General features: G+C 46.8%; 1 long non-coding RNA gene across 1 annotated transcript in view; it reads left to right on the top strand.

The window, feature by feature from the left end:
• LOC138282364 (uncharacterized) overlaps positions 1-5,576 on the top strand; it is a 170,721-nt gene extending 165,145 nt beyond the window's left edge. The window contains exons 2-3 of the long non-coding RNA XR_011200935.1: positions 4,074-4,133; positions 5,325-5,576. This is a non-coding gene — a long non-coding RNA (uncharacterized lncRNA). The remainder of the gene's footprint in view (positions 1-4,073; positions 4,134-5,324) is intronic.
• Positions 5,577-21,615: the final 16,039 nt, after the last annotated feature.

Genomic DNA, 21,615 nt, shown 5'->3' with positions numbered 1-21,615 from the left:
GTTTACACGGACCACTGAAATTTACAGTTTTTAAAATCAGCTCGAACTCTAACAGCTAGACAACTGTGTTGGTCCCTATATTTTGCAGACTTTGATTTTGTTATCACTTTCAGACCAGGAAAAGTAAATGGGAAGGCAGATGCTCTATCTCGAATTGATACCGGTGCAGTTAAAGAGCCTCCAGAAAAAGAATTGATTATTCCACAAGAGAAGTTCATATCTGCCATATTGTATGAAAATTTAACCAAAGAAATTCAAGATAACTTAACATTCGAAGGAATGCTGAAGTGGTCCAAAGATAGCCAAGGAAGAGAAATCAAAAAAGGTTTGCCATACTTTAAAGGTGCACTGTATGTTCCGACTGTGGAGCTGCAAGAAAAAATTCTTCAGGATTATCATGACGATCAATTGGCTGGACACAAAGGAATTCAAAAGACTCAAAATGTAATACAACGAGAATTTTGGTGGCCACAAATGAAAACTCAGATAAGACAATATGGGCCTCATTCCGAGGCCGGCGGGCGGTGGTCGCCACCCGCCTGGCGGGAACCGCCATATGCCCGCTGGCCATTCTGGCTTTCCCGCTGGGCTGGCGGGTGACCGCCAGAAGGCCGCCCGCCAGCCCAGTGGGAAACCCCTTCCCACGAGGAAGCCGGCTCTGAATGGAGCCGGCGGAGTGGGAAGGTGCGACGGGTGCAGTTGCACCCGTCGCGAATTTCAGTGTCTGCTAAGCAGACACTGAAATTCTTTGTGGGGCCCTCTTACGGGGGCCCCTGCAGTGCCCATGCCATTGGCATGGGCACTGCAGGGGCCCCCAGGGGCCCCACGACACCCCATACCGCCATCCTGTTCCTGGCGGGCGAACCGCCAGGAACAGGATGGCGGTATGGGGTGTCGGAATCCCCATGGCGGCGCAGCTTGAGGATTCCTGAGGGCAGCGGAAAACCGGCGGGAGACCGCCGGTTTTCCCTTTCTGACCGCGGCCAAACCGCCGCGGTCAGAATGCCCTTGAGAGCACCGCCAGCCTGTTGGCGGTGCTCTCGTGGTCGTTGACCCTGGCGTCAATGAACGCCAGGGTCAGAATGACCCCCTATGTGTCAACTTGTGACAAATGTCAAAGAGGGAAATCAAATAGAACAGCTTCACAAGGTCTGTTAAGACCTTTGCCCACTGCACCCCATGCCTGGCATACTGTCACTATGGATCTTATAGTGGACCTCCCTAGTAGCCAAGGTTTTAACACTATCCTAGTTTTTGTAGACACTTTCACTAAAATGGCGCATTTCATTCCTTTGAAAGAAATCCCTCGAGCCCCACAGGTTGCACAGTTGTTTACACAACACATAGTACGTGCCCATGGTATCCCAAAAATTCTAGTTTCAGACAGGGGGGCCCAATTTGTTTCTCGCTTTTGGAAGGCCTTTATTAAAAGATTAGGAATTGATTCTCGTTACTCTACCAGTTACCATCCTGAAACCGATGGGCAAACAGAGAGAGTGAATCAAGAGTTAGAACAGTATTTAAGACTCAATTTATTCGATAAAGAGAAGGAATGGCCCGAGTTGATGTGGGCAGCTGAATTTGCTTACAATAATGCTGTTCATTCCACCACTGGGTTCACCCCCTTTTATCTGAACCATGGTAGACATCCTAATGTAATGTTGGGTAAAGAAGATGATTCAGTGCCTGCAGTAGAAGAGATGGTGAGGGATTTGCAGACCACGTTAGTTAGGGCTAGAAAAAACATCATTCAAGCAAAAGACTCATATAAGACTCAGGCTGATAGAAAAAGAAGAGAGAGCCCCATTTATTTGAAAGGAGACAAAGTTTGGTTATCCACTCGTCATTTACGTCTCAAAGGAAATCGCAAATTTCAGCCACGATTTATAGGCCCATTCAAAGTTGACAAGATGATGAATCCAGTGGCAGTTAAATTGCAGTTGCCGGCTCATCTAAAGATACATCCTGTTTTCCATGTCTCCTTGTTAAAGAACAGTCCTCCAAATTTACGTCAAAACTCCCCTCCAATTCCTATCCAGATTAGCTCTGCAGAAGAGTATGAGGTCAATCAAATCTTAGATTCCAAAATCCGTAATGGCCAGCTTTATTATCTAATTGATTGGAAAGGTTATGGTCCAGAGGAACGATCCTGGGAGCCGCATGAGTATGTACACTGCTTCAAGATTAGTAAGAAACTTTCATAGAACCTACCCAAGCAAACCTAAATTGGAGAACTGTTCCTTGAGGGGGAGTACTGTCAAGACCACACAAACTTGCCAAGTCAAATCAAAGAAGTGCATGAGAAAAGCAAAGAGATATCCTCAGTGGAGACAGCAAAGCCCAAACTGGAAGAAGGTTTGCAGAGTAATCTTGCGTTTATTTCAAAGGAAGAATCAAGAACAGAAGATCCAAGATGCCCGCTGTGAGTCCTGAAGGTTAGTTACAGTTCTAGTCTTGCAATCGGTTGGTTGCTAGGTTACGAGCTCTCCAGCTGGAAGCCTTGCACTTCAACTGAGGTCTGACAGGAATCAGCTGTGTGGAGAGAGAGCACGCTTCAGAACAGAAACTCCTGTGAGGTAAAATTACATTTGAAGATTATATTACAGAAAACGAATAAATATTGTCAAGGTTTATTCGAAGAGTTTGATAGTAGACCGTTCCCGTGGAAGTCGGCAAGGCTACAGAGTTAATGTATGAATTAACCTTATGTTTACAAGGTTCTTGTTTAAGATATTAAAGTCAAAGAAAAAACGAACTTTAAAAGAGCAAGTATCTACAAATGTCAAGGTTATAAACAAAGGCCAAGTTTAAAGGAGAAACGAACTGTTAACAAATAAGCATTTACAAATTCAATGGTAATAAACCAAAATAGAGTTTAAAAGAGAAACGAACTTAAATAAACAAGCATTTACAACTACAAATTATCGACAGATGTCGAAGTAAGGAAGGAGAAACTAACTGTAATAAACAAGCATTTACAAATACAAGTATTGACAGAAGTCACAATAAGTCAGGAGAAATAAAATAACATCAGCTGATTTGAAGAACGCATTATCACCAACTATATATATATATATAGCAAGATAAAACCAATCTCTAACAAAGGTTGAGAAGTTCTTCCAGAATCAGTAATAAGCATTTTTTTAAGAAGAGCTATCATTTATAGAGAGGAGCAAGGCTACAGAGAACTCATGGTGAGTGAAGAAATAATAGAATTAAAGAGAATTAAGTGTTGAGAGTAGAAAGTGAAAAACTGATGTTGTATATCCCTAGTAATTGCGACTGTGACTCTTGCAGGTGCTGTATCCAATCTTAGATGTGAAGAGGCAGACTGAGTACTGGCGTTCATCATCTCTGTGGCAGTCTCTCTACCATCCCATTCCCCTTTCCCCCTCCGGGGTACTCAGCACGAAGGATTAATATTTGTTGTGAGTAGCTCGGGTCGGGACTGAGGAGTTATCTTCTGCTTCTGAGGAAATCGAATTGAAGTATCCTGTCACAATCCATGTATAGTGCTACATTGTCATCATTTCACACACATGATCCCTGCCATTATTTTAGCAAAGGGGGCTTCTCTGCCTTAGCGGGCACTGGCAATGGGGCATTTGATACCATCAGACTACTTTGCCACATCAGCCATGGATTACTCAACGCATAATCATTACAGACTAATAATTTAGCTGCATGTCCTTCACAAAGTGCCTCTGGGTGCCTTGCAGGACAAGCCAGAATACCTGAGTCAATTGTCTTGCAGAGCACCAAGGTAGTGTTATGTATTTGTCACCCAACTCCCCCTCATACCATGGAGTTTCATCTTCTGTATATTGACCACATATGGTTGTTGCAGGGTGTTGCACTACATGAGTCTCAGGCCCAGTGTAAGTGTGCAGATGTGTGGCTCTCACTCACCTGAGTGTCAGTGTCATCGTGAGTTTGCAGTGGTATGACTGTTGCACTGTTTTACACCAGGATAACTAACTCACTCCTCTAAAATAGTACACACTGTAATATGTTGTCCATTAGTGGTGACAGTGATATGACACTAAACATGTTTTTCCATCCATATCTTACAGGTGGACCTGCCCCCTACACCATCCGCGAAGTGGAAAGATTTGAGGACCCAGATGTATCCAGTAAGTGTGATTATGTCTGTCCTGTGTAGTAATTGAGGGTTTGGTGTGATTGAGTCACATGTGTTGCACACAATGCCAGAAGGAATGAGGTGGCAAATTAACAGATATCAAAGTAGGCTGGATGGTGACATTGTACCCTATATAAGGGTTCCCCATGCACGAGCAGAGAGTCAGATCTTGTGAGGCTTGTGGTGCTCAATGGGCAGTATCATGTAAACAAGGTGATGACAAGCCATATGTAGGCCCATATGTGACTAAGAAGTGCTCCGCTGTGAGAATATTGCCACTGGGACACACCGTCATACTCACAACACAGTGATACACCATTTTGAACACAATTTGGTGCATCCCTGTATTGTAATGTATATGTAGGACTGGGTGGGCAATTGTCTCCCAGGTTGGTGCTCCATATTTTGTACTCCATTTACTTGACACCTATGTGAAATGTAATAGGGGTGCATGCAAGTCAAGGCAAGGCATGTGCTGGCATGGATATGGGTGTGTAAGGAATAGTATTGGCAGATCAGGTACTGATGGGTGTCTACACCTGGACACATGAATGTAGGTGTGCTAGACCAATGGATACCAGCGCCCTAGTTGGCAGCCCTCCTAACATATGGTCCACTCCCTGACTCCCTAACATGTATGAGTGGGCATGCCTTGGTGGATGACCTGGACAGTTGAGATGATAGATTGCATGGCCATCCCCTCTGAGGCACATGAGGGAGAGGAACAACAAATTTGTAGGCAGATGTGATGCTCACAGTGTAGAAGACAGTCAGATTGATCAGTCTTGCATTTTTACCTATCAACACTGACCCCAAATGGTTACCAACTGCATCACATGCTCCCAATAACATATTCAAGTTACTGGTGATGTATGGTTGAAAATTGACACAGATGATTAGGAATATTGGTCCTGATTTATGTGAAGTTAACACTGCCTTTGCATTGTTACACATGGCACAAAATCAATGCACACCTAAATTAGGTTGGTTTCAAATCTTGTTGTGATTCGCTTTGGTGTCAATGAAATGATGTTAAGGAAGCATTGTTGTATTTATCTGGACCATTGTATTTTCATGAATGTGAGTTGGAGAGCATGTGCAATTAGATGTAGAGTGTAAGCTAATAATCTGTACATACTCCACACAGTGCTGAAACTGATGGTTGCCTGTCTCAATTTAACAGCTGCCAACATGAACAATGAGGAACTGCAGGCATTTCAGAAGAGGGCAGTCCGCTATAGGCCCATCCTGGCAGTGGAATCTGGGTTCCGGAGGATGCCATGCCGCTATCGCAGGGAGTGATCCACTGGGAAATGGCGGGCATTCACCCAAGGGGGACCCACACTAGCCACACAGAGAGGACCAAGCTCCACAGCTGTGTAGGGGATTAGTGTCAGGTTAGATTAGGTTAGTAGTTTAGTTAGGATAAGTAGGATTGGGGTGTGTTTTCTACTTTTTACATGTTACTTTGTGGGTGGGTGGGAGGAGGGTAATGTTGTGGCATTTATGTGTTGTATTAAAAAATAAAAAATAAAATATAAACAAAATACCCCAAAAAAATATATTTGTTTATATATAGGTATTACATGTGTAGTTTGGTATATGTTGTCCTGCATGTGTCACGTAATATAAGGGGTGTGGGGGGCCAATGTTTAGAGTGTGTCATTAAATGTGTTAGGTAAGTGTAACATAGGGTAGTTAGGGTCAGTTGTTGGTTACAACACGGACGGCGTATGCCTTTGTCATCCTGGAAGATACAAATGTAACAAGGCAAATTAAAGAAATGCCTGCAAACTTAGACTAAAATATTAGAAGATTTTTGCCAAATGGAGGATGGTGATAAATTATTTTCACCAAGGAATATAACCATAAAAGGAAGGTGTATCCTAAAGACTAATTTGAATCGTTTAAATAGTGTATTTGGAATACTAGATATTCCATGCCTGCCTGATCCCCTATTTCAGCCCTGATGAAGTCTTTGGGAGCAACTCTCTCACGGGACGAAACACCTGTTGGCTGTTGTTGTAAAGGACATTATACTACAAGAATAAACTAACAACTCTGCCCTCTATCCTGGTCGGATGTACGGTTGATTATTATGAACAAGACACAAGGACCAAAAACTCATGAACGCTGAACTTATAACTCACGAGTGCCTTGACATCTGTTTGTCAGTTGTTGGTTATGTATAGTTGGAATAGGATTAGGTTAGGTTAGGTTAGGTTAGGTTAGCTTAGGATAGGTGTTCTTCCTTCTTTTTAGTTTAGTTTACTGCTAATTAAAAATCTTTGGGTACTCCCTTACTTCATGGGCAATGCTTGGGTCTCAGGGTCTTCCTCTGAGTGTACAGTGAAAATTGTGTGTTGGCCTAGGGATTCCATCCTGCCTCCAAATCCCCCTCTTAACATGTTCATCACCTTCTAACAACTGAGCTGTCACATTGGCAGCTACAACACATCTACTTGCCTATGCATCTGACATCCAGTGTACCCACCACTCAAGGTGACAATGTTAACTTTGTATTGGACAGGTAGGTGTGGTAATTCATCTGTCATTGTTTGGGTCCTGTGTAGAAATGTTGGACACTGTGGGACATCTGACAACAGCCTACATTTCATATCCATCCTGCTAAAATCATCAGTGCCAATTACAGATGAGGTTAAGTACCTCTGTTTCACACCAGTGTGTTTTACTGGTACTCCCAGCTGACAATATTGCCAGAGAATTGTTTCACAGCCATTCCTGCTGTATGTAGTGAGTGAAGCATACATGTGTTCAACATATTTTGACATACTCAGTGAATTGTTATTGGGGGAAGAGACCAGCATCGACGTTCATCATGTAGGTACCCGGTGCGTAGATATGTGCCCCCAAATTCCTGCACTATAGTACTGGCACTCTGTGACTAAAGATATGTTACACACATCACAATTCCTAAGCATAGTAGATATGTCACAATACACAAAGACATGCTGGTTGTGTAGGTGGTGTTTGTTTACAAGTGTCGTAGTGCAATCTTTACAATGTTTAGGTCTGTGACCCCAATAATGAAATCCATCCAATTGTGACACAACACAAGTCCAGGGTTGGGGATGTGTCATGAGACATGCTTGGGTAAAGTGTTGTTCAGTGCAGGGGAGCATGAACTGCCAGTTGAAAAGTGAGCGACAATTGCAGTCAATAGCAGAAAAGTCAACAGTGTGTCGCAGAAGAGTGCATATCTCCAACTGTGCTAACACTGGCATGATGTCAAGCACAGGACAAAGGAAAATCACTGCCCATGTGGCATGGGCTGGTGCTACTGGTAACTCCTACGGGTGAAGATGATCTGTTCCACATCTTCATCCTCTGAAGTGTGTGGTATCTCCTCTGCCCTTGAATTGTGGTGGTGGGGAGGTGGAGGGGGCCACACACACTTCAGTGGTTGGAGATGTGGACTCCCAATTCCTGGCAGCTGCCACCTGTGGAACTACATATGGCATCACTGCAGCAAGGAGGAGCTACTGATTTTTGGAGATAGCAGCAACATCCCTGTGTTAGGATGCCATGTCTGCCCTGAGGGAGGCCACTTCTCGGTGCAGGGAGTCCAGCTTGTCCTCAATCCGGCTGCTGCCAGTTTGGGAGGGCAGTTGTTGTGGCCTCTCCCTCATGGCAGCAGCAATGTCCCTCAGACACTGCTGGTCTCCATGCATTGGGGAGTGTGTGCCCAGTTTGGCTGCTGTCTGTTCAGTGGCCGTAACGATGCACGTGCGCATACCCTCTAGGCTGGCTGCCATAGTTTGCATCCCCACCACACCTTCTTGTCCAGCTCCTGCTGGACTCCTACCACTGTCCTCTCAAAGCTGGTCCCTCGGTCCTCGGAGTCCTCAGCTGTGTCGGTGCTGGCAGGTCATATTATTGGGGTGTGTGGTGGGGTCTCTGGGGTGGCTGCTACATTAATACTCCTACTTGAGACTGGAGGTGTTGTCTGGAGGGTAAAGAGGACTACTTGGAGGGTCTATTGGCTGATGGTTGTCAGCTGGTCATCCAGGTCATCGGGGTACTCCAGTACAGGCAGATCTATAGGAGACCATCATCCTCTGCAATGAGATGGGATAAAATCAGTCTATCTGTGTTGTGGCAGTTGATATGTCACATCACTGACTTGCTATTGAGGCTCATTGTCATCGTTGTAACCAAACATTGTTCCTGTACATCATGATTGCAGTCTATCAACCCTATGCCCCACCTGCGTGTCAAATGAAGGGAAGATCAGCTGGTCTAGGTGTGATGTATATCCTTTTTTGTGGCTTGACACCATCTTGACGTTGCCATCCCTCCCTGTGCATCCATTTGCATGGTGAGGCCTTGCAATAGGTGTTGCTGTGCTCATGCCACAGCACCACACATGGTAATTTTCCCCTGTCCCAGTCTCACATGTGTAGGAAAGTACCATCTTGCCTGGCATGTTACCCCCATATTTCACTGTATATATGTTGTTTTAGTTGTATGTGTCACTGGGACCCTGCCAGCCAGGGCCCCAGTGCTCATAAGTGTGCCCTGTATGTGTTCCCTGTGTGATGACTAACTGTCTCACTGAGGCTCTGCTAACCAGAACCTCAGTGGTTAGCTCTCTCTTTGCTTTCCAAATTGTCACTAACAGGCTAGTGACCAACTGCACCAATTCACATTGGCATACTGGAACACCCTTATAATTCCCTAGTATATGGTACTGAGGTACCCAGGGTATTGGGGTTCCAGGAGATCCCTATGGGCTGCAGCATTTCTTTAGCCACCCATAGGGAGCTCTGACAATTCTTACACAGGCCTGCCACTGCAGCCTGAGTGAAATAACGTCCACGTTAGTTCACAGCCATTTAACACTGTACTTAAGTAACTTATAATCCACCTATATGTCTAACCTTTACCTGGTAAAGGTTGGGTGCTAAGTTACTTAGTGTGTGGGCACCCTGGCACTAGCCAAGGTGCCCCCACATTGTTCAGGGCAAATTCCCCAGACTTTGTGAGTGCGGGGACACCATTACACGCGTGCACTATACATAGGTCACTACCTATGTATAGCCTCACAATGGTAACTCCGAACATGCCCATGTAACATGTCTAAGATCATGGAATTGTCACCCCAATGCCATTCTGGCATTGGGGAGACAATTCCATGATCCCCCGGGTCTCTAGCACAGACTACTGCCAAACTACCTTTCCCGGGGTTTCACTGCAGCTGCTGCTGCTGCCAACCCCTCAGACAGGTTTCTGCCCTCCTGGGGTCCAGCCAGGCTTGGCCCAGGAAGGCAGAATGAAGGACTTCCACAGAGAGAGGGTGTTACACCCTCTTCCTTTGGAAAAAGGTGCCAGGGCTGGGGAGGAGTAGCCTCCACCAGCCTCTGGAAATGCTTTGATGGGCACAGATGGTGCCCATCTCTGCGTAAGCCAGTCTACACCGGTTCAGGGATCCCCCAGCCCTGCTCTGGCGTGAAACTGGACAAAGGAAAGGGGAGTGACCACTCCCCTGACCTGCACCTCCCAGGGGAGGTGCCCAGAGCTCCTCCAGTGTGCTCCAGACCTCTGCCATCTTGGAAACAGAGGTGCTGCTGGCACACTGGACTGCTCTGAGTGGCCAGTGCCAGCAGGGGATGTCAGAGACTCCTTCTGATAGGCTCTTACCTGTGTTGCTAGCCTAGAAACCTCCTTTTCTGGCTATTTAGGGTCTCTGCTTTGGGGAATTCTTTAGATAACGAATGCAAGAGCTCATCAGAGTTCCTCTGCATCTCTATCTTCACCTTCTGCCAAGGAATTGACCGCTGACTGCTCTGGACGACTGCAGAACCGCAACAATGTAGCAAAGACGACTACTGCAACCTTGTATCGCTGATCCTGCCGCCTTCTCGACTGTTTTCCTGGTGGTGCATGCTGTGGGGGTAGTCTGCCTCCTCTCTGCACTAGAAGCTCCGAAGAAATCTCCCGTGGGTCGACGGAATCTTCCCCCTGCAACCACAGGCAACAAAAGACTGCATCACCGGTCCTCTGGGTCCCCTCTCAGCACGCCGAGCGTGGTCCCTGGAACTCAGCAACTCTGTCCAAGTGACTCCCACAGTCTAGTGACTCTTCAGTCCAAGTTTGGTGGAGGTAAGTCCTTGCCTCCCCACGCTAGACTGCATTGCTGGGTACCACGTGATTTGCAACTGCTCCGGCTCCTGTGCACTCTTCCAGGATATCCTTTGTGCACAGCCAAGCCTGGGTCCCGACACTCTAACCTGCAGTGCACAACCTCCTGAGTTGTCCTCCGGCGTCGTGGGATCTCCTTTTGTGACTTCGGGTGAGCTCTGGTTCACTCCTCTTTGTAGTGCCTGTTCTGGCACTTCTGCGGGTGCTGCCTGCTTCTGTGAGGGCTCCCTATCTTGCTGGCTGCCCCCTCTGTATCCTCACGCAATTGGCGATGTCCTGGTCCCTCCTGGGCCACAGCAGCATCCAAAAACCTTAACCGCGACCCTTGCAGCTAGCAAGGCTTGTTTGCGGTCTTTCTGCGTGGGAACACCTCTGCAAGCTTCTTCACGATGTGTGACATCCATCCTCCAAAGGGGAAGTTCCTAGTCCTCTTCGTTCTTGCAGAATCGACAGCTTCTACCATCCGGTGGCAGCTTCTTTGCACCCTCAGTTGGCATTTCCTGGGCATCTGCCCAATCTCGACTTTGTCGCGACTCTTGGACTTGGTCCCCTTGTTCCACAGGTACTCTCATCCGGAAATCCACTTTGGTTGCATTGCTGGTGTTGTTCTACCTTGCAGAATTCCCCTATCACGACTTCTGTGCTCTCTGGGGAATATAGGTGCACTTTACACCTACTTTTCAGGGTCTTGGGGTGGGCTATTTTTCTAACCCTCACTGTTTTCTTACAGTCCCAGCGACCCTCTACAAGCTCACATAGGTTTGGGGTCCATACATTATTCGCATTCCACTTTTGGAGTATATGGTTTATGTTGCCCCTATACCTATGTGCTCTCATTGCAATCTATTGTGACTATACATTGCTTGCATTACTTTCTATTGCTATTATTGCATATTTCTGGTATTGTGTACATATATCTTGTGTATATTTGCTCATACTGAGGGTACTCACTGAGATACTTTTGCCATATTGTCATAAAAATAAAGTACCTTTATTTTTAGTATATCTGTGTATTGTGTTTTCTTATGATATTGTGCATATGACACCAGTGGTATAGTAGGAGCTTTGCATGTCTCCTAGTTCAGCCTAAGCTGCTCAGGTATAGCTATCTTCTATCAGCCTAAGCTGCTAGAAACACCTCTTCTACACTAATAAGGGATAACTGGACCTGGTACAGAGTGTAAGTACCCCTTGGTACCCACTACAAGCCAGGCCAGCCTCCTACATTGGTCGTGCAGCGGTGGGATAAGTACTTGCAACTACTTACCACTTTGTCATTTTGTACTTTTCACAATAGAAAAATATACAAAACAAGTTCAGTTTATGTACACCTAACCAAAAATGTTTTGCTTTTCTTCTCTTACTCTATTGCTAAGTGCTGAAAAGTACCTCTAAACTTTCTGAAAAGTTTCTAAAAAGTTGAAAACGTTTTTTTCTGTTTCCTTAAAAAGTTCTGAAACTTTTTCTTTCTTTTTCTATCCCTTAAACCTTTTTCTATCATGTCTGGTACAGGTCCTACTCTTGATCTGGTCAGCTCTGCTTATGACCACCTTAGCTGGAAAGGTGTAAGGAGTCTCTGCATTGATAGAGGTTTAGGGGTAGGGAAGACTCCCTCTAGAGAATTGTTGATTAACATGCTCATTGAAAATGATAAGGCCTTAGCTGGCACATCAGTTGAGAAGTTAGCAGATGGTTCACACTATGATTCTGGGGTAGCCCCAGTAAGAATGTTAGATGGTATTCTTTCCAACTTGCCCCTTAGCAGACCACCTAGCATAACTGGTACTAATGTGAGTTCTCATCACAGTAGGGATGTCATTCCTGCAGGTCAAGTTGTTAGAGTGCCAACTGTTAGGGACATTTCTCCCTCTGTTCATTCACACCATTCTTCTGTGTCAAAGCATGCCCAACCCACCCACCCTGATGACAGAATGTTAGAAAGGGAGCTCAATAGATTGAGAGTGGAAGAGTCCAGGCTGAAGCTTAAACAGCAACAGCTGGCTCTAGATAGGGAAACTTTAGACTTAGAAAAAGAAAGAGAGAGGTTTGGGTTAGGACCCCATGGTGGCAGCAGCAGTATTACAGATAGTAATCCTGTGAAAGAGCATGATTCTAGGAATCTGCATAAGATAGTTCCCCCTTACAAGGAGGGGGATGACATTAACAAGTGGTTTGCTGCACTTGAGAGGGCCTGTGTTGTACAGGGGGTCCCTCAAAGGCAGTGGGCTACTATCCTATGGCTATCTTTCAGTGGAAAGGGTAGGGATAGGCTCCTTACTGTGAAGGAAAGTGATGCCAATAATTTTACAGTTTTGAAGAATGCACTCTTGGATGGATTTGGCTTAACCACTGAACAATACAGGATTAAGTTCAGAGAAACCAGAAAAGAGTCCTCACAAGACTGGGTAGACTTTGTTGACTATTCAGTGAAGGCTTTGGAAGGGTGGTTACATGGCAGTAAAGTTTCTGACTATGAAAGCCTGTACAATTTGCTCCTGAGAGAGCATATTCTAAATAACTGTGTGTCTGATTTGTTACACCAATATCTAGTGGACTCAGATCTGACCTCTCCCCAAGAATTGGGAAAGAAGGCAGACAAATGGCTCTTTCTGGTAAGAGTGAACAGAAAAGTTCATACAGGGGGTGACAAGGATGGCAAGAAGAAGGATGGTAAGTCTTTAGACAAGGGTGGGGACAAATCTAAAAATGAGTCTTCATCAGGCCCACAAAAACACTCTGGTGGGGGTGGTGGGTCCAAATCCTCTTCTAATCAAGTAAAGAAACCATGGTGCTATTTATGTAAAGTAAAAGGCCATTGGACAACTGATGCCAGTTGTCCAAAGAAAAGCACCAAGCCTCCCACTACCACGACCCCTACTGCTACACCTAGTGCCCCTAGTAATAGCAGTGGTGGTGGGAGCAAACCTACTAATAGCCAATCCAAGGGAGTAGCTGGGCCCACTTTTGGTAATTTAGTTGGGGTTGGTCTTGTTAGGGAGACTACAGAGGCTGTGCTAGTCTCTGAAGGTGCCATTGATTTGGCCACCTTGGTTGCTTGTCCCCTTAATATGGATAAGTACAAGCAACTTCCCCTAATAAATGGTGTTGAGGTTCAGGCCTACAGGGACACAGGTGCCAGTGTTACCATGGTAATAGAGAAACTGGTACACCCTGAACAACACCTACTTGGTCACCAGTACCAAGTGACTGATGCTCATAACAACACTCTTAGCCACCCCATGGCTGTTGTAAATCTCAACTGGGGGGTGGGTGGGTTACTGGTCCAAAGAAAGTTGTGGTTGCCTCAGATTTACCTGTAGACTGTCTACTAGGGAACGATTTAGGGAAATCAGCTTGGGCAGAAGTGGAGTTGGAGGCTCATGCAGCAATGCTGGGCATTCCTGGGCATATTTTTGCTTTAACCAGGGCTCAGGCCAAAAAGCAAAAAGGACAGGGTGACTTGGATCCTGGAACAGTGGACCAAGTGCTCCCGAAAGCTAGGGATAGTAAAGGTAAATCCCTACCTACTATCCCTCCCTCTACAGATGATTCAACTTCTGAGGAAGAAGAATTTCCCCCTGTGCAAAACCTTCACCAGAGGAGCTGGAAGCAGAAACTGCTGAGCTTTTGGGTGGAGGGGGCCTGCCAGGGAGGAGCTGAGTGTGGCACAGCAAACCTGTCCCACATTAGAGGGTCTAAGACAGCAAGCTGTCAAACAGCAAAATGGGGATGTCAGTTACTCACACAGAGTTTACTGGGAGGACAACCTCTTGTATACAGAGGCAAGGGACCCAAAACCTGGAGCAGCCAGGAGATTGGTCATTCCCCTGCAATACAGAGAGTTCCTCCTAACTCTAGCCCACGACATTCCCTTGGCTGGACATCTAGGGCAAATTAAAACATGGGAAAGGCTTGTCCCCCTGTTTCATTGGCCTAGGATGTCAGAGGACACAAAAGATTTTTGTAAGTCCTGTGTCACCTGTTAAGCCAGTGGCAAAACTGGTGGCACCCCAAAGGCTCCTCTTATCCCACTGCCTGTGGGTGGGGTTCCCTTTGAAATGGTAGGGGTTGACATAGTTGGCCCCCTTGACCCTCCTACTGCTTCAGGCAATAGGTTTATCTTGGTGGTAGTGGACCATGCCACAAGATACCCTGAAGCAATTCCTCTAAGGACCACTACAGCTCCTGCAGTGGCTAAAGCCCTCCTGGGAATCTTTTCCAGGGTGGGTTTCCCAAAAGACGTAGTATCAGACAGGGGTAGCAACTTTATGTCTGCATATTTAAAGGCCATGTGGAAGGAATGTGGTGTAACATACAAATTCACCACGCCTTATCATCCACAAACAAATGGACTGGTTGAGAGGTTTAACAAAACTCTCAAAGGAATGATAATGAGACTCCCTGAAAAACTCAGGAGGAGATGGGATGTCCTGTTACCTTGCCTCCTTTTTGCTTACAGAGAGGTACCCCAGAAAGGAGTGGGCTTCAGCCCCTTTGAACTCCTATTTGGGCACCCTGTAAGAGGTCCTCTAACACTTGTAAAGGAGGGTTGGGAACAACCTTTAAAAGCTCCTAAGCAAGACATAGTGGACTATGTACTTGGCCTAAGATCCAGAATGGCGGAGTATATGAAAATGGCCAGTAAAAACCTTCAGGCCAGCCAAGAGCTCCAAAAGCAATGGCATGACCAGAAGGCTGTTCTGATTCAGTACCAACCAGGGCAGAAAGTGTGGGTCTTGGAACCTGTGGCCCCAAGAGCTCTCCAAGACAAATGGAGTGGACCCCACATTATTGTTGAAAAGAAGGGAGAAGTCACCTACTTAGTTGACTTGGGCACTGCCAGGAGTCCCCTTAGGGTGCTCCATGTCAATCGCCTAAAGCCCTACTATGACAGGGCTGATCTCACCCTGCTCATGGCAACAAATGAAGGACAGGAAGAAGAGAGTGACCCTCTCCCTGATCTCTTCTCTTCCACAGAACAAGATGCTCTAGTGGAAGGTGTAGTTTTGGCAGATTGTCTTACTGCTGAGCAGAAAGACCACTGCATAAATCTCCTGGGTCAGTTTTCTGAACTCTTTTCTACTGTGCCAGGCACCAATTCTTGGTGTGAGCACACTATAGATACTGGAGACAGCATGCCTGTCAAAATTTAGATCTATAGGCAGCCTGACCATGTCAGGGACTGCATAAAACAAGAGGTTCAGAAAATGCTTGAACTGGGAGTGGTTGAGCACTCTGAAAGTCCATGGGCCTCTCCTGTGGTACTAGTACCAAAGCCTCACTCTAAAGATGGAAAAAAGGAAATGAGGTTTTGTGTAGATTACAGAGGTCTCAACCAGGTAACTAAAACTGATGCTCACCCTATACCCAGGGCAGATGAGCTAATAGATACACTGGCATCTGCCAAGTATCTAAGCACCTTTGATTTGACTGCAGGGTATTGGCAGATCAAGTTATCAGAGGATGCTAAAGCAAAAACTGCATTTTCGACTATTGGAGGGCACTATCAATTCACAGTAATGCCCTTTGGTTTGAAAAATGCACCTGCCACTTTTCTGAGGTTGGTGAATACAGTCCTGCAAGGGTTGGAGGCTTTTAGTGCAGCATATCTAGATGATATAGCTGTCTTTAGCTCCACCTGGGATGATCACCTGGTCCACCTGTGGAAAGTTTTGGAGGCCCTGCAAAAGGCAGGCCTCACTATCAAGGCTTCAAAGTGCCAGATAGGGCAGGGGAAAGTGGTATATCTGGGACACCTTGTAGGTGGAGAACAGATTGCACCACTTCAGGGGAAAATCCAAACTATCATAGATTGGGTTCCCCCTACAACTCAGACCCAGGTGAGAGCCGTCTTAGGCCTCACTGGGTAGTACAGGAGGTTCATAAAGAACTATGTCTCCATAGCAGCCCCTCTTAATGACCTCACTTCAAAGAAAATGCCTAAAAAGTTATTATGGACAGCTAGTTGTCAGAAAGCTTTTGAGGAGCTGAAACAGGCCATGTGCACTGCACCTGTCCTAAAAAGCCCATGTTACTCCAAGAAACTCATTGTTCAAACTGATGCATCTGAATTAGGGGTAGGGGCAGTCTTATCACAACTCAATTCTGAGGGCCAGGATCAACCTGTTGCTTTTATCAGCAGGAGGTTGACCCCTAGAGAAAACCGTTGGTCTGCCATAGAGAGGGAGGCCTTTGCTGTGGTCTGGGCACTGAAGAAGTTGAGGCCATACCTGTTTGGCACTCACTTCATTGTTCAGACAGACCACAAACCTCTACTTTGGCTAAAACAAATGAAAGGTGAAAACCCTAAATTGTTGAGGTGGTTCATATCTCTACAGGGAATGGACTATACAGTGGAACATTGACCTGGGAGTACCCACTCCAATGCAGATGGACTCTCCAGATATTTCCACTTAGACAATGAAGACTCATCAGGTCATGGCTAGTCTTATTGTCCTTCGTTTGGGGGGGGGGGGTTGTGTAGGAAAGTACCATCTTGCCTGGCATGTTACCCCCATATTTCACTGTATATATGTTGTTTTAGTTGTATGTGTCACTGGGACCCTGCCAGCCAGGGCCCCAGTGCTCATAAGTGTGCCCTGTATGTGTTCCCTGTGTGATGACTAACTGTCTCACTGAGGCTCTGCTAACCAGAACCTCAGTGGTTATGCTCTCTCTTTGCTTTCCAAATTGTCACTAACAGGCTAGTGACCAACTGCACCAATTCACATTGGCATACTGGAACACCCTTATAATTCCCTAGTATATGGTACTGAGGTACCCAGGGTATTGGGGTTCCAGTAGATCCCTATGGGATGCAGCATTTCTTTTGCCACCCATAGGGAGCTCTGACAATTCTTACACAGGCCTGCCACTGCAGCCTGAGTGAAATAACGTCCACGTTATTTCACAGCCATTTACCACTGCACTTAAGAAACTTTTAAGTCACCTATATGTCTAACCTTTACCTGGTAAACGTTGGGTGCTAAGTTACTTAGTGTGTGGGCACCCTGGCACTAGCCAAGGTGCCCCCACATTGTTCAGGGCAAATTCCCCAGACTTTGTTAGTGCGGGGACACCATTACACGCGTGCACTATACATAGGTCACTACCTATGTATAGCGTCACAATGGTAACTCCGAACATGGCCATGTAACATGTCTAAGATCATGGAATTGTCACCTCAATGCCATTCTGGCATTAGGGAGACAATTCCATGATCCCCCGGGTCTCTAGCACAGACCCGGGTACTGCCAAACTACACTGGGGGTGTTGCTGCTGCTAACCCCTCAGACAGGTTTCTGCCCTCCTGGGGTCCAGCCAGGCTTGGCCCAGGAAGGCAGAACAAAGGACTTCCTCAGAGAGAGGGTGTTACACCCTCTCCCTTTGGAAAAAGGTGTCAGGGCTGGGGAGGAGTAGCCTCCCCCAACCTCTGGAAATGCTTTGATGGGCACAGATGGTGCCCATCTCTGCATAAGCCAGTCTACACCGGTTCAGGGATCCCCCAGCCCTGCTCTGGCGCAAAACTGGACAAAGGAAAGGGGAGTGACCACTCCCCTGACCTGCACCTCCCAGGGGAGGTGCCCAGAGCTCCTCCAGTGTGCTCTAGACCTCTGCCATCTTGGAAACAGAGGTGCTGCTGGCACACTGGACTGCTCTGAGTGGCCAGTGCCAGCAGGTGACGTCAGAGACTCCTTCTGATAGGCTCTTACCTGTGTTGCTAGCCTATCCTCCTTCCTAGGTAGCCAAACCTCCTTTTCTGGCTATTTAGGGTCTCTGCTTTGGGGAATTCTTTAGATAACGAATGCAAGAGCTCATCAGAGTTCCTCTGCATCTCTCTCTTCACCTTCTGCCAAGGAATCGACCGCTGACTGCTCTGGACGCCTGCAAAACCGCAACAACGTAGCAAAGACGACTACTGCAACCTTGTATCGCTGATCCTGCCGGCTTCTCAACTGTTTTCCTGGTGGTGCATGCTGTGGGGGTAGTCTGCCTCCTCTCTGCACTAGAAGCTCCGAAGAAATCTACTGTGGGTCGACGGAATCTTCCCCCTGCAACCGCAGGCAACAAAAGACTGCATCACCGGTCCTCTGGGTCCCCTCTCAGCACGATGAGCGTGGTCCCTGGAACTCAGCAACTCTGTCCAAGTGACTCCCACAGTCCAGTGACTCTTCAGTCCAATTTTGGTGGAGGTAAGTCCTTGCCTCCCCATGGTAGACTGCATTGCTGGGTACCGCGTGATTTGCAACTGCTCCGGCTCCTGTGCACTCTTCCAGGATTTCCTTTGTGCACAGCCAAGCCTGGGTCCCCGACACTCTAACCTGCAGTGCACAACCTCCTGAGTTGTCCTCCGGCGTTGTGGGATCTCCTTTTGTGACTTCGGGTGAGCTCTGTCCTCTTTGTAGTGCCTGTTCCTGCATTTCTGTGGGTGCTGCCTGCTTCTGTGAGGGCTCCCTATCTTGCTGGGTGCTCCCTCTTTCTTCTCACGCAATTGGCGACATCCTGGTCCCTCCTGGGCCACAGCAGCATCCAAAAACCCTAACCGGGACCCTTGCAGCTAGCAAGGCTTGTTTGTGGTCTTTCTGCGTGGGAACACCTCTGCAAGCTTCTTCACGACGTGGGACATCCATCCTCCAAAGGGGAAGTTCTTAGTCCTCTTCGTTCTTGCAGAATTGACAGCTTCTACCATCCAGTGGCAGCTTCTTTGCACTCTCAGTTGGCATTTCCTGGGCATCTGCCCAATCTCGACTTTGTCGCGACTCTTGGACCTGGTCCCCTTGTTCCACAGGTACTCTCGTCCAGAAATCCACTTTGGTTGCATTGCTGGTGTTGTTCTACCTTGCAGAATTCCCCTATCACGACTTCTGTGCTCTCTGGGGAATATAGGTGCACTTTACACCTACTTTTCAGGGTCTTGGGGTGGGCTATTTTTCGAACCCTCACTGTTTTCTTACAGACCCAGTGACCCTCTACAAGCTCACATAGGTTTGGGGTCCATACGTTATTCGCATTCCACTTTTTGAGTATATGGTTTGTGTTACCCCTATACCTATGTGCTCTCATTGCAATCTATTGTGACTGTACATTGCTTGCATTACTTTCTATTGCTATTACTGCATATTTTTGGTATTGTGTATGTATATCTTGTGTATATTTGCTAACCTCATACTGAGGGTACTCACTGAGATAATGTTGGCATATTGTCATAAAAATAAAGTACCTTTATTTTTAGTATATCTGTGTATTGTGTTTTCTTATGATATTGTGCATATGGCACCAGTTGTATAGTAGGAGCTTTGCATGTCTCCTAGTTCAGCCTAAGCTGCTCAGCTGTAGCTACCTTCTATCAGCCTAAGCTGCTAAAAACACCTCTTCTACACTAATAAGGGATAACTGGACCTGGTACAGAGTGTAAGTACCCCTTGATACCCACTACAAGCCAGGCCAGCCTTCTACAACATGTTTCGCATACACCCATGTGGTGCTGAGACCTTGCACCACAGGGATGCCATTGCCAGGACACTATGCTCTTGTTATCATTGATAGCTCCTCATTTTGATGTTTGTGTATGTGTGCTACATTGCATAGCACTCACGGACCTAGCAGAGTTCAATTTCATCTTCGGTCTGTGCAGGTGGGTTTGCCTTCCTCTACACCTATATACTCCCCTTCAATGAAGCCCTCCTCGCACTATGATACATGAGATGCAGCATGGTGGCAGCACAGCTAATTTGACACAGGCACAGGGGTTGACCCAGGGATGGCCAGCATGGGTATAAGATTTCTGCTGTGCACATCAATATGTATTTGGCAGTGCCTGATGGTAAATGAGTCTGTGGACATAGTCAGTTAACAGGAGTTGAACTCAGGTCAGGGCCTGAAGCTAGTTTCATGGTGATTGGGCAGGCAGTCAAACTGGTCCCTCATTTCAAGTGCATCAGTCCTATGGGCACCTGACTGCCATTGTCCATTTGACCAGCCCCAACAGCACATGTGGTAGTGACAACTGTTGTAAATGGGGAATGTCCCATGGGCCAATGGCCTGGTACCGGCAGGTTTCCAGCAGCTTACAGACTGGCAATGCCAGCTATCCTGTGACACCAGACCAGTATTACGTTCAGTGTTAAACTCCAGGGTTGTTTCCGCATGTCCACTAGCCTTTGAATGGCGGTGAAACCCCCATGCAAAGGTTGTTGGTGATGTTATGTGGTGTGCTTCTGGGTGCCCCTGCATTGCCCATGCACCCGGCATGGGCAATGCAGGGGGTCTAATGCCCTGTCCCTTTGCCCTTTCCACTGCCTGATTTGCATGGCTAAGTGCAGCGTATCCTGTCATACCCAATACACCCCAAAACTGTCACTGACTCTATTTGATCCATCAACAATGTTGTACTGAGTGACCCACAGAGCTACCATGAGCAGACAAATTTCCAGCTACCATCCCAACGTGCGGCTCATACTGCCAACTACAAAGAGTACATTGCACTGGCAGTCTTACCAACACCAGACTTGCCCAAGCACCATCCCCCACCCGTCGATGTGGAATTATGTGCCATTATGTTCACAGTCATACCACATGGGTTGTATATGTGTGTTTATTTCCCCATTCCTATGTGTCCCACATGGTTGTGTCAGGGTAGTTGTGGGCTCAGCCTGTGACTGTTGTGACCTACTGTTTGCTATCTGTGGTACATATTTTCTGTAGTAGCACATTTCAGTTCAGCATCAAGATGTGTGGTTCAACACTACAGCAGTTTAGTTGGTCTGGGTAGTAACATGTAACCAATGATACAGGACCAACATGCTATTCCTCCAGCGCCTGTTGAGTTAATTGTTCCCTGCGCCCAGGGGATATCCTGACTGCATGATGGAGTGGTGGCTGCCTTATGTGGATGTGTTGTCAATGTGCGGGTTGGTGGTGATACTGGCACGTCTGGGTACTGTTGGGACAGTTGCAATGACTTGTGTGCTGTGAGATGCAGCACACATATTATTGGCCAATGAGGCAAGGCAGTTGCAAGGTTTTACTACAAGGGACACCACCATGACATTCCCCAGGAATGGCATTGACTGACTACTGAGTCCCTGAAGTCTTGGTCGGGTTGGTAGGATTGATATGACTACATGCAAGGGATGTTGTGATGACAGATCGAGAGGCACATTGATTATACATGCCATCCATCCCATGTGCTGCATATGTACATGTAGGTATTTTAGCCTGGTGTTCAACATATGTTCAGGTTGTGTATGTGTTAGAGTGCATGGCACTACCAAGGCATAGGTACATGTGTAGCTTATGTCAGCAGGGTGCAA

Source organism: Pleurodeles waltl, chromosome 2_2 (genome assembly GCF_031143425.1).
Source record: "Pleurodeles waltl isolate 20211129_DDA chromosome 2_2, aPleWal1.hap1.20221129, whole genome shotgun sequence".
NCBI lineage: Eukaryota > Metazoa > Chordata > Amphibia > Caudata > Salamandridae > Pleurodeles > Pleurodeles waltl.
The sequence above is the reverse complement of the archived record's forward strand: the minus strand, read 5'-3'. Positions and strand labels throughout refer to the sequence as shown.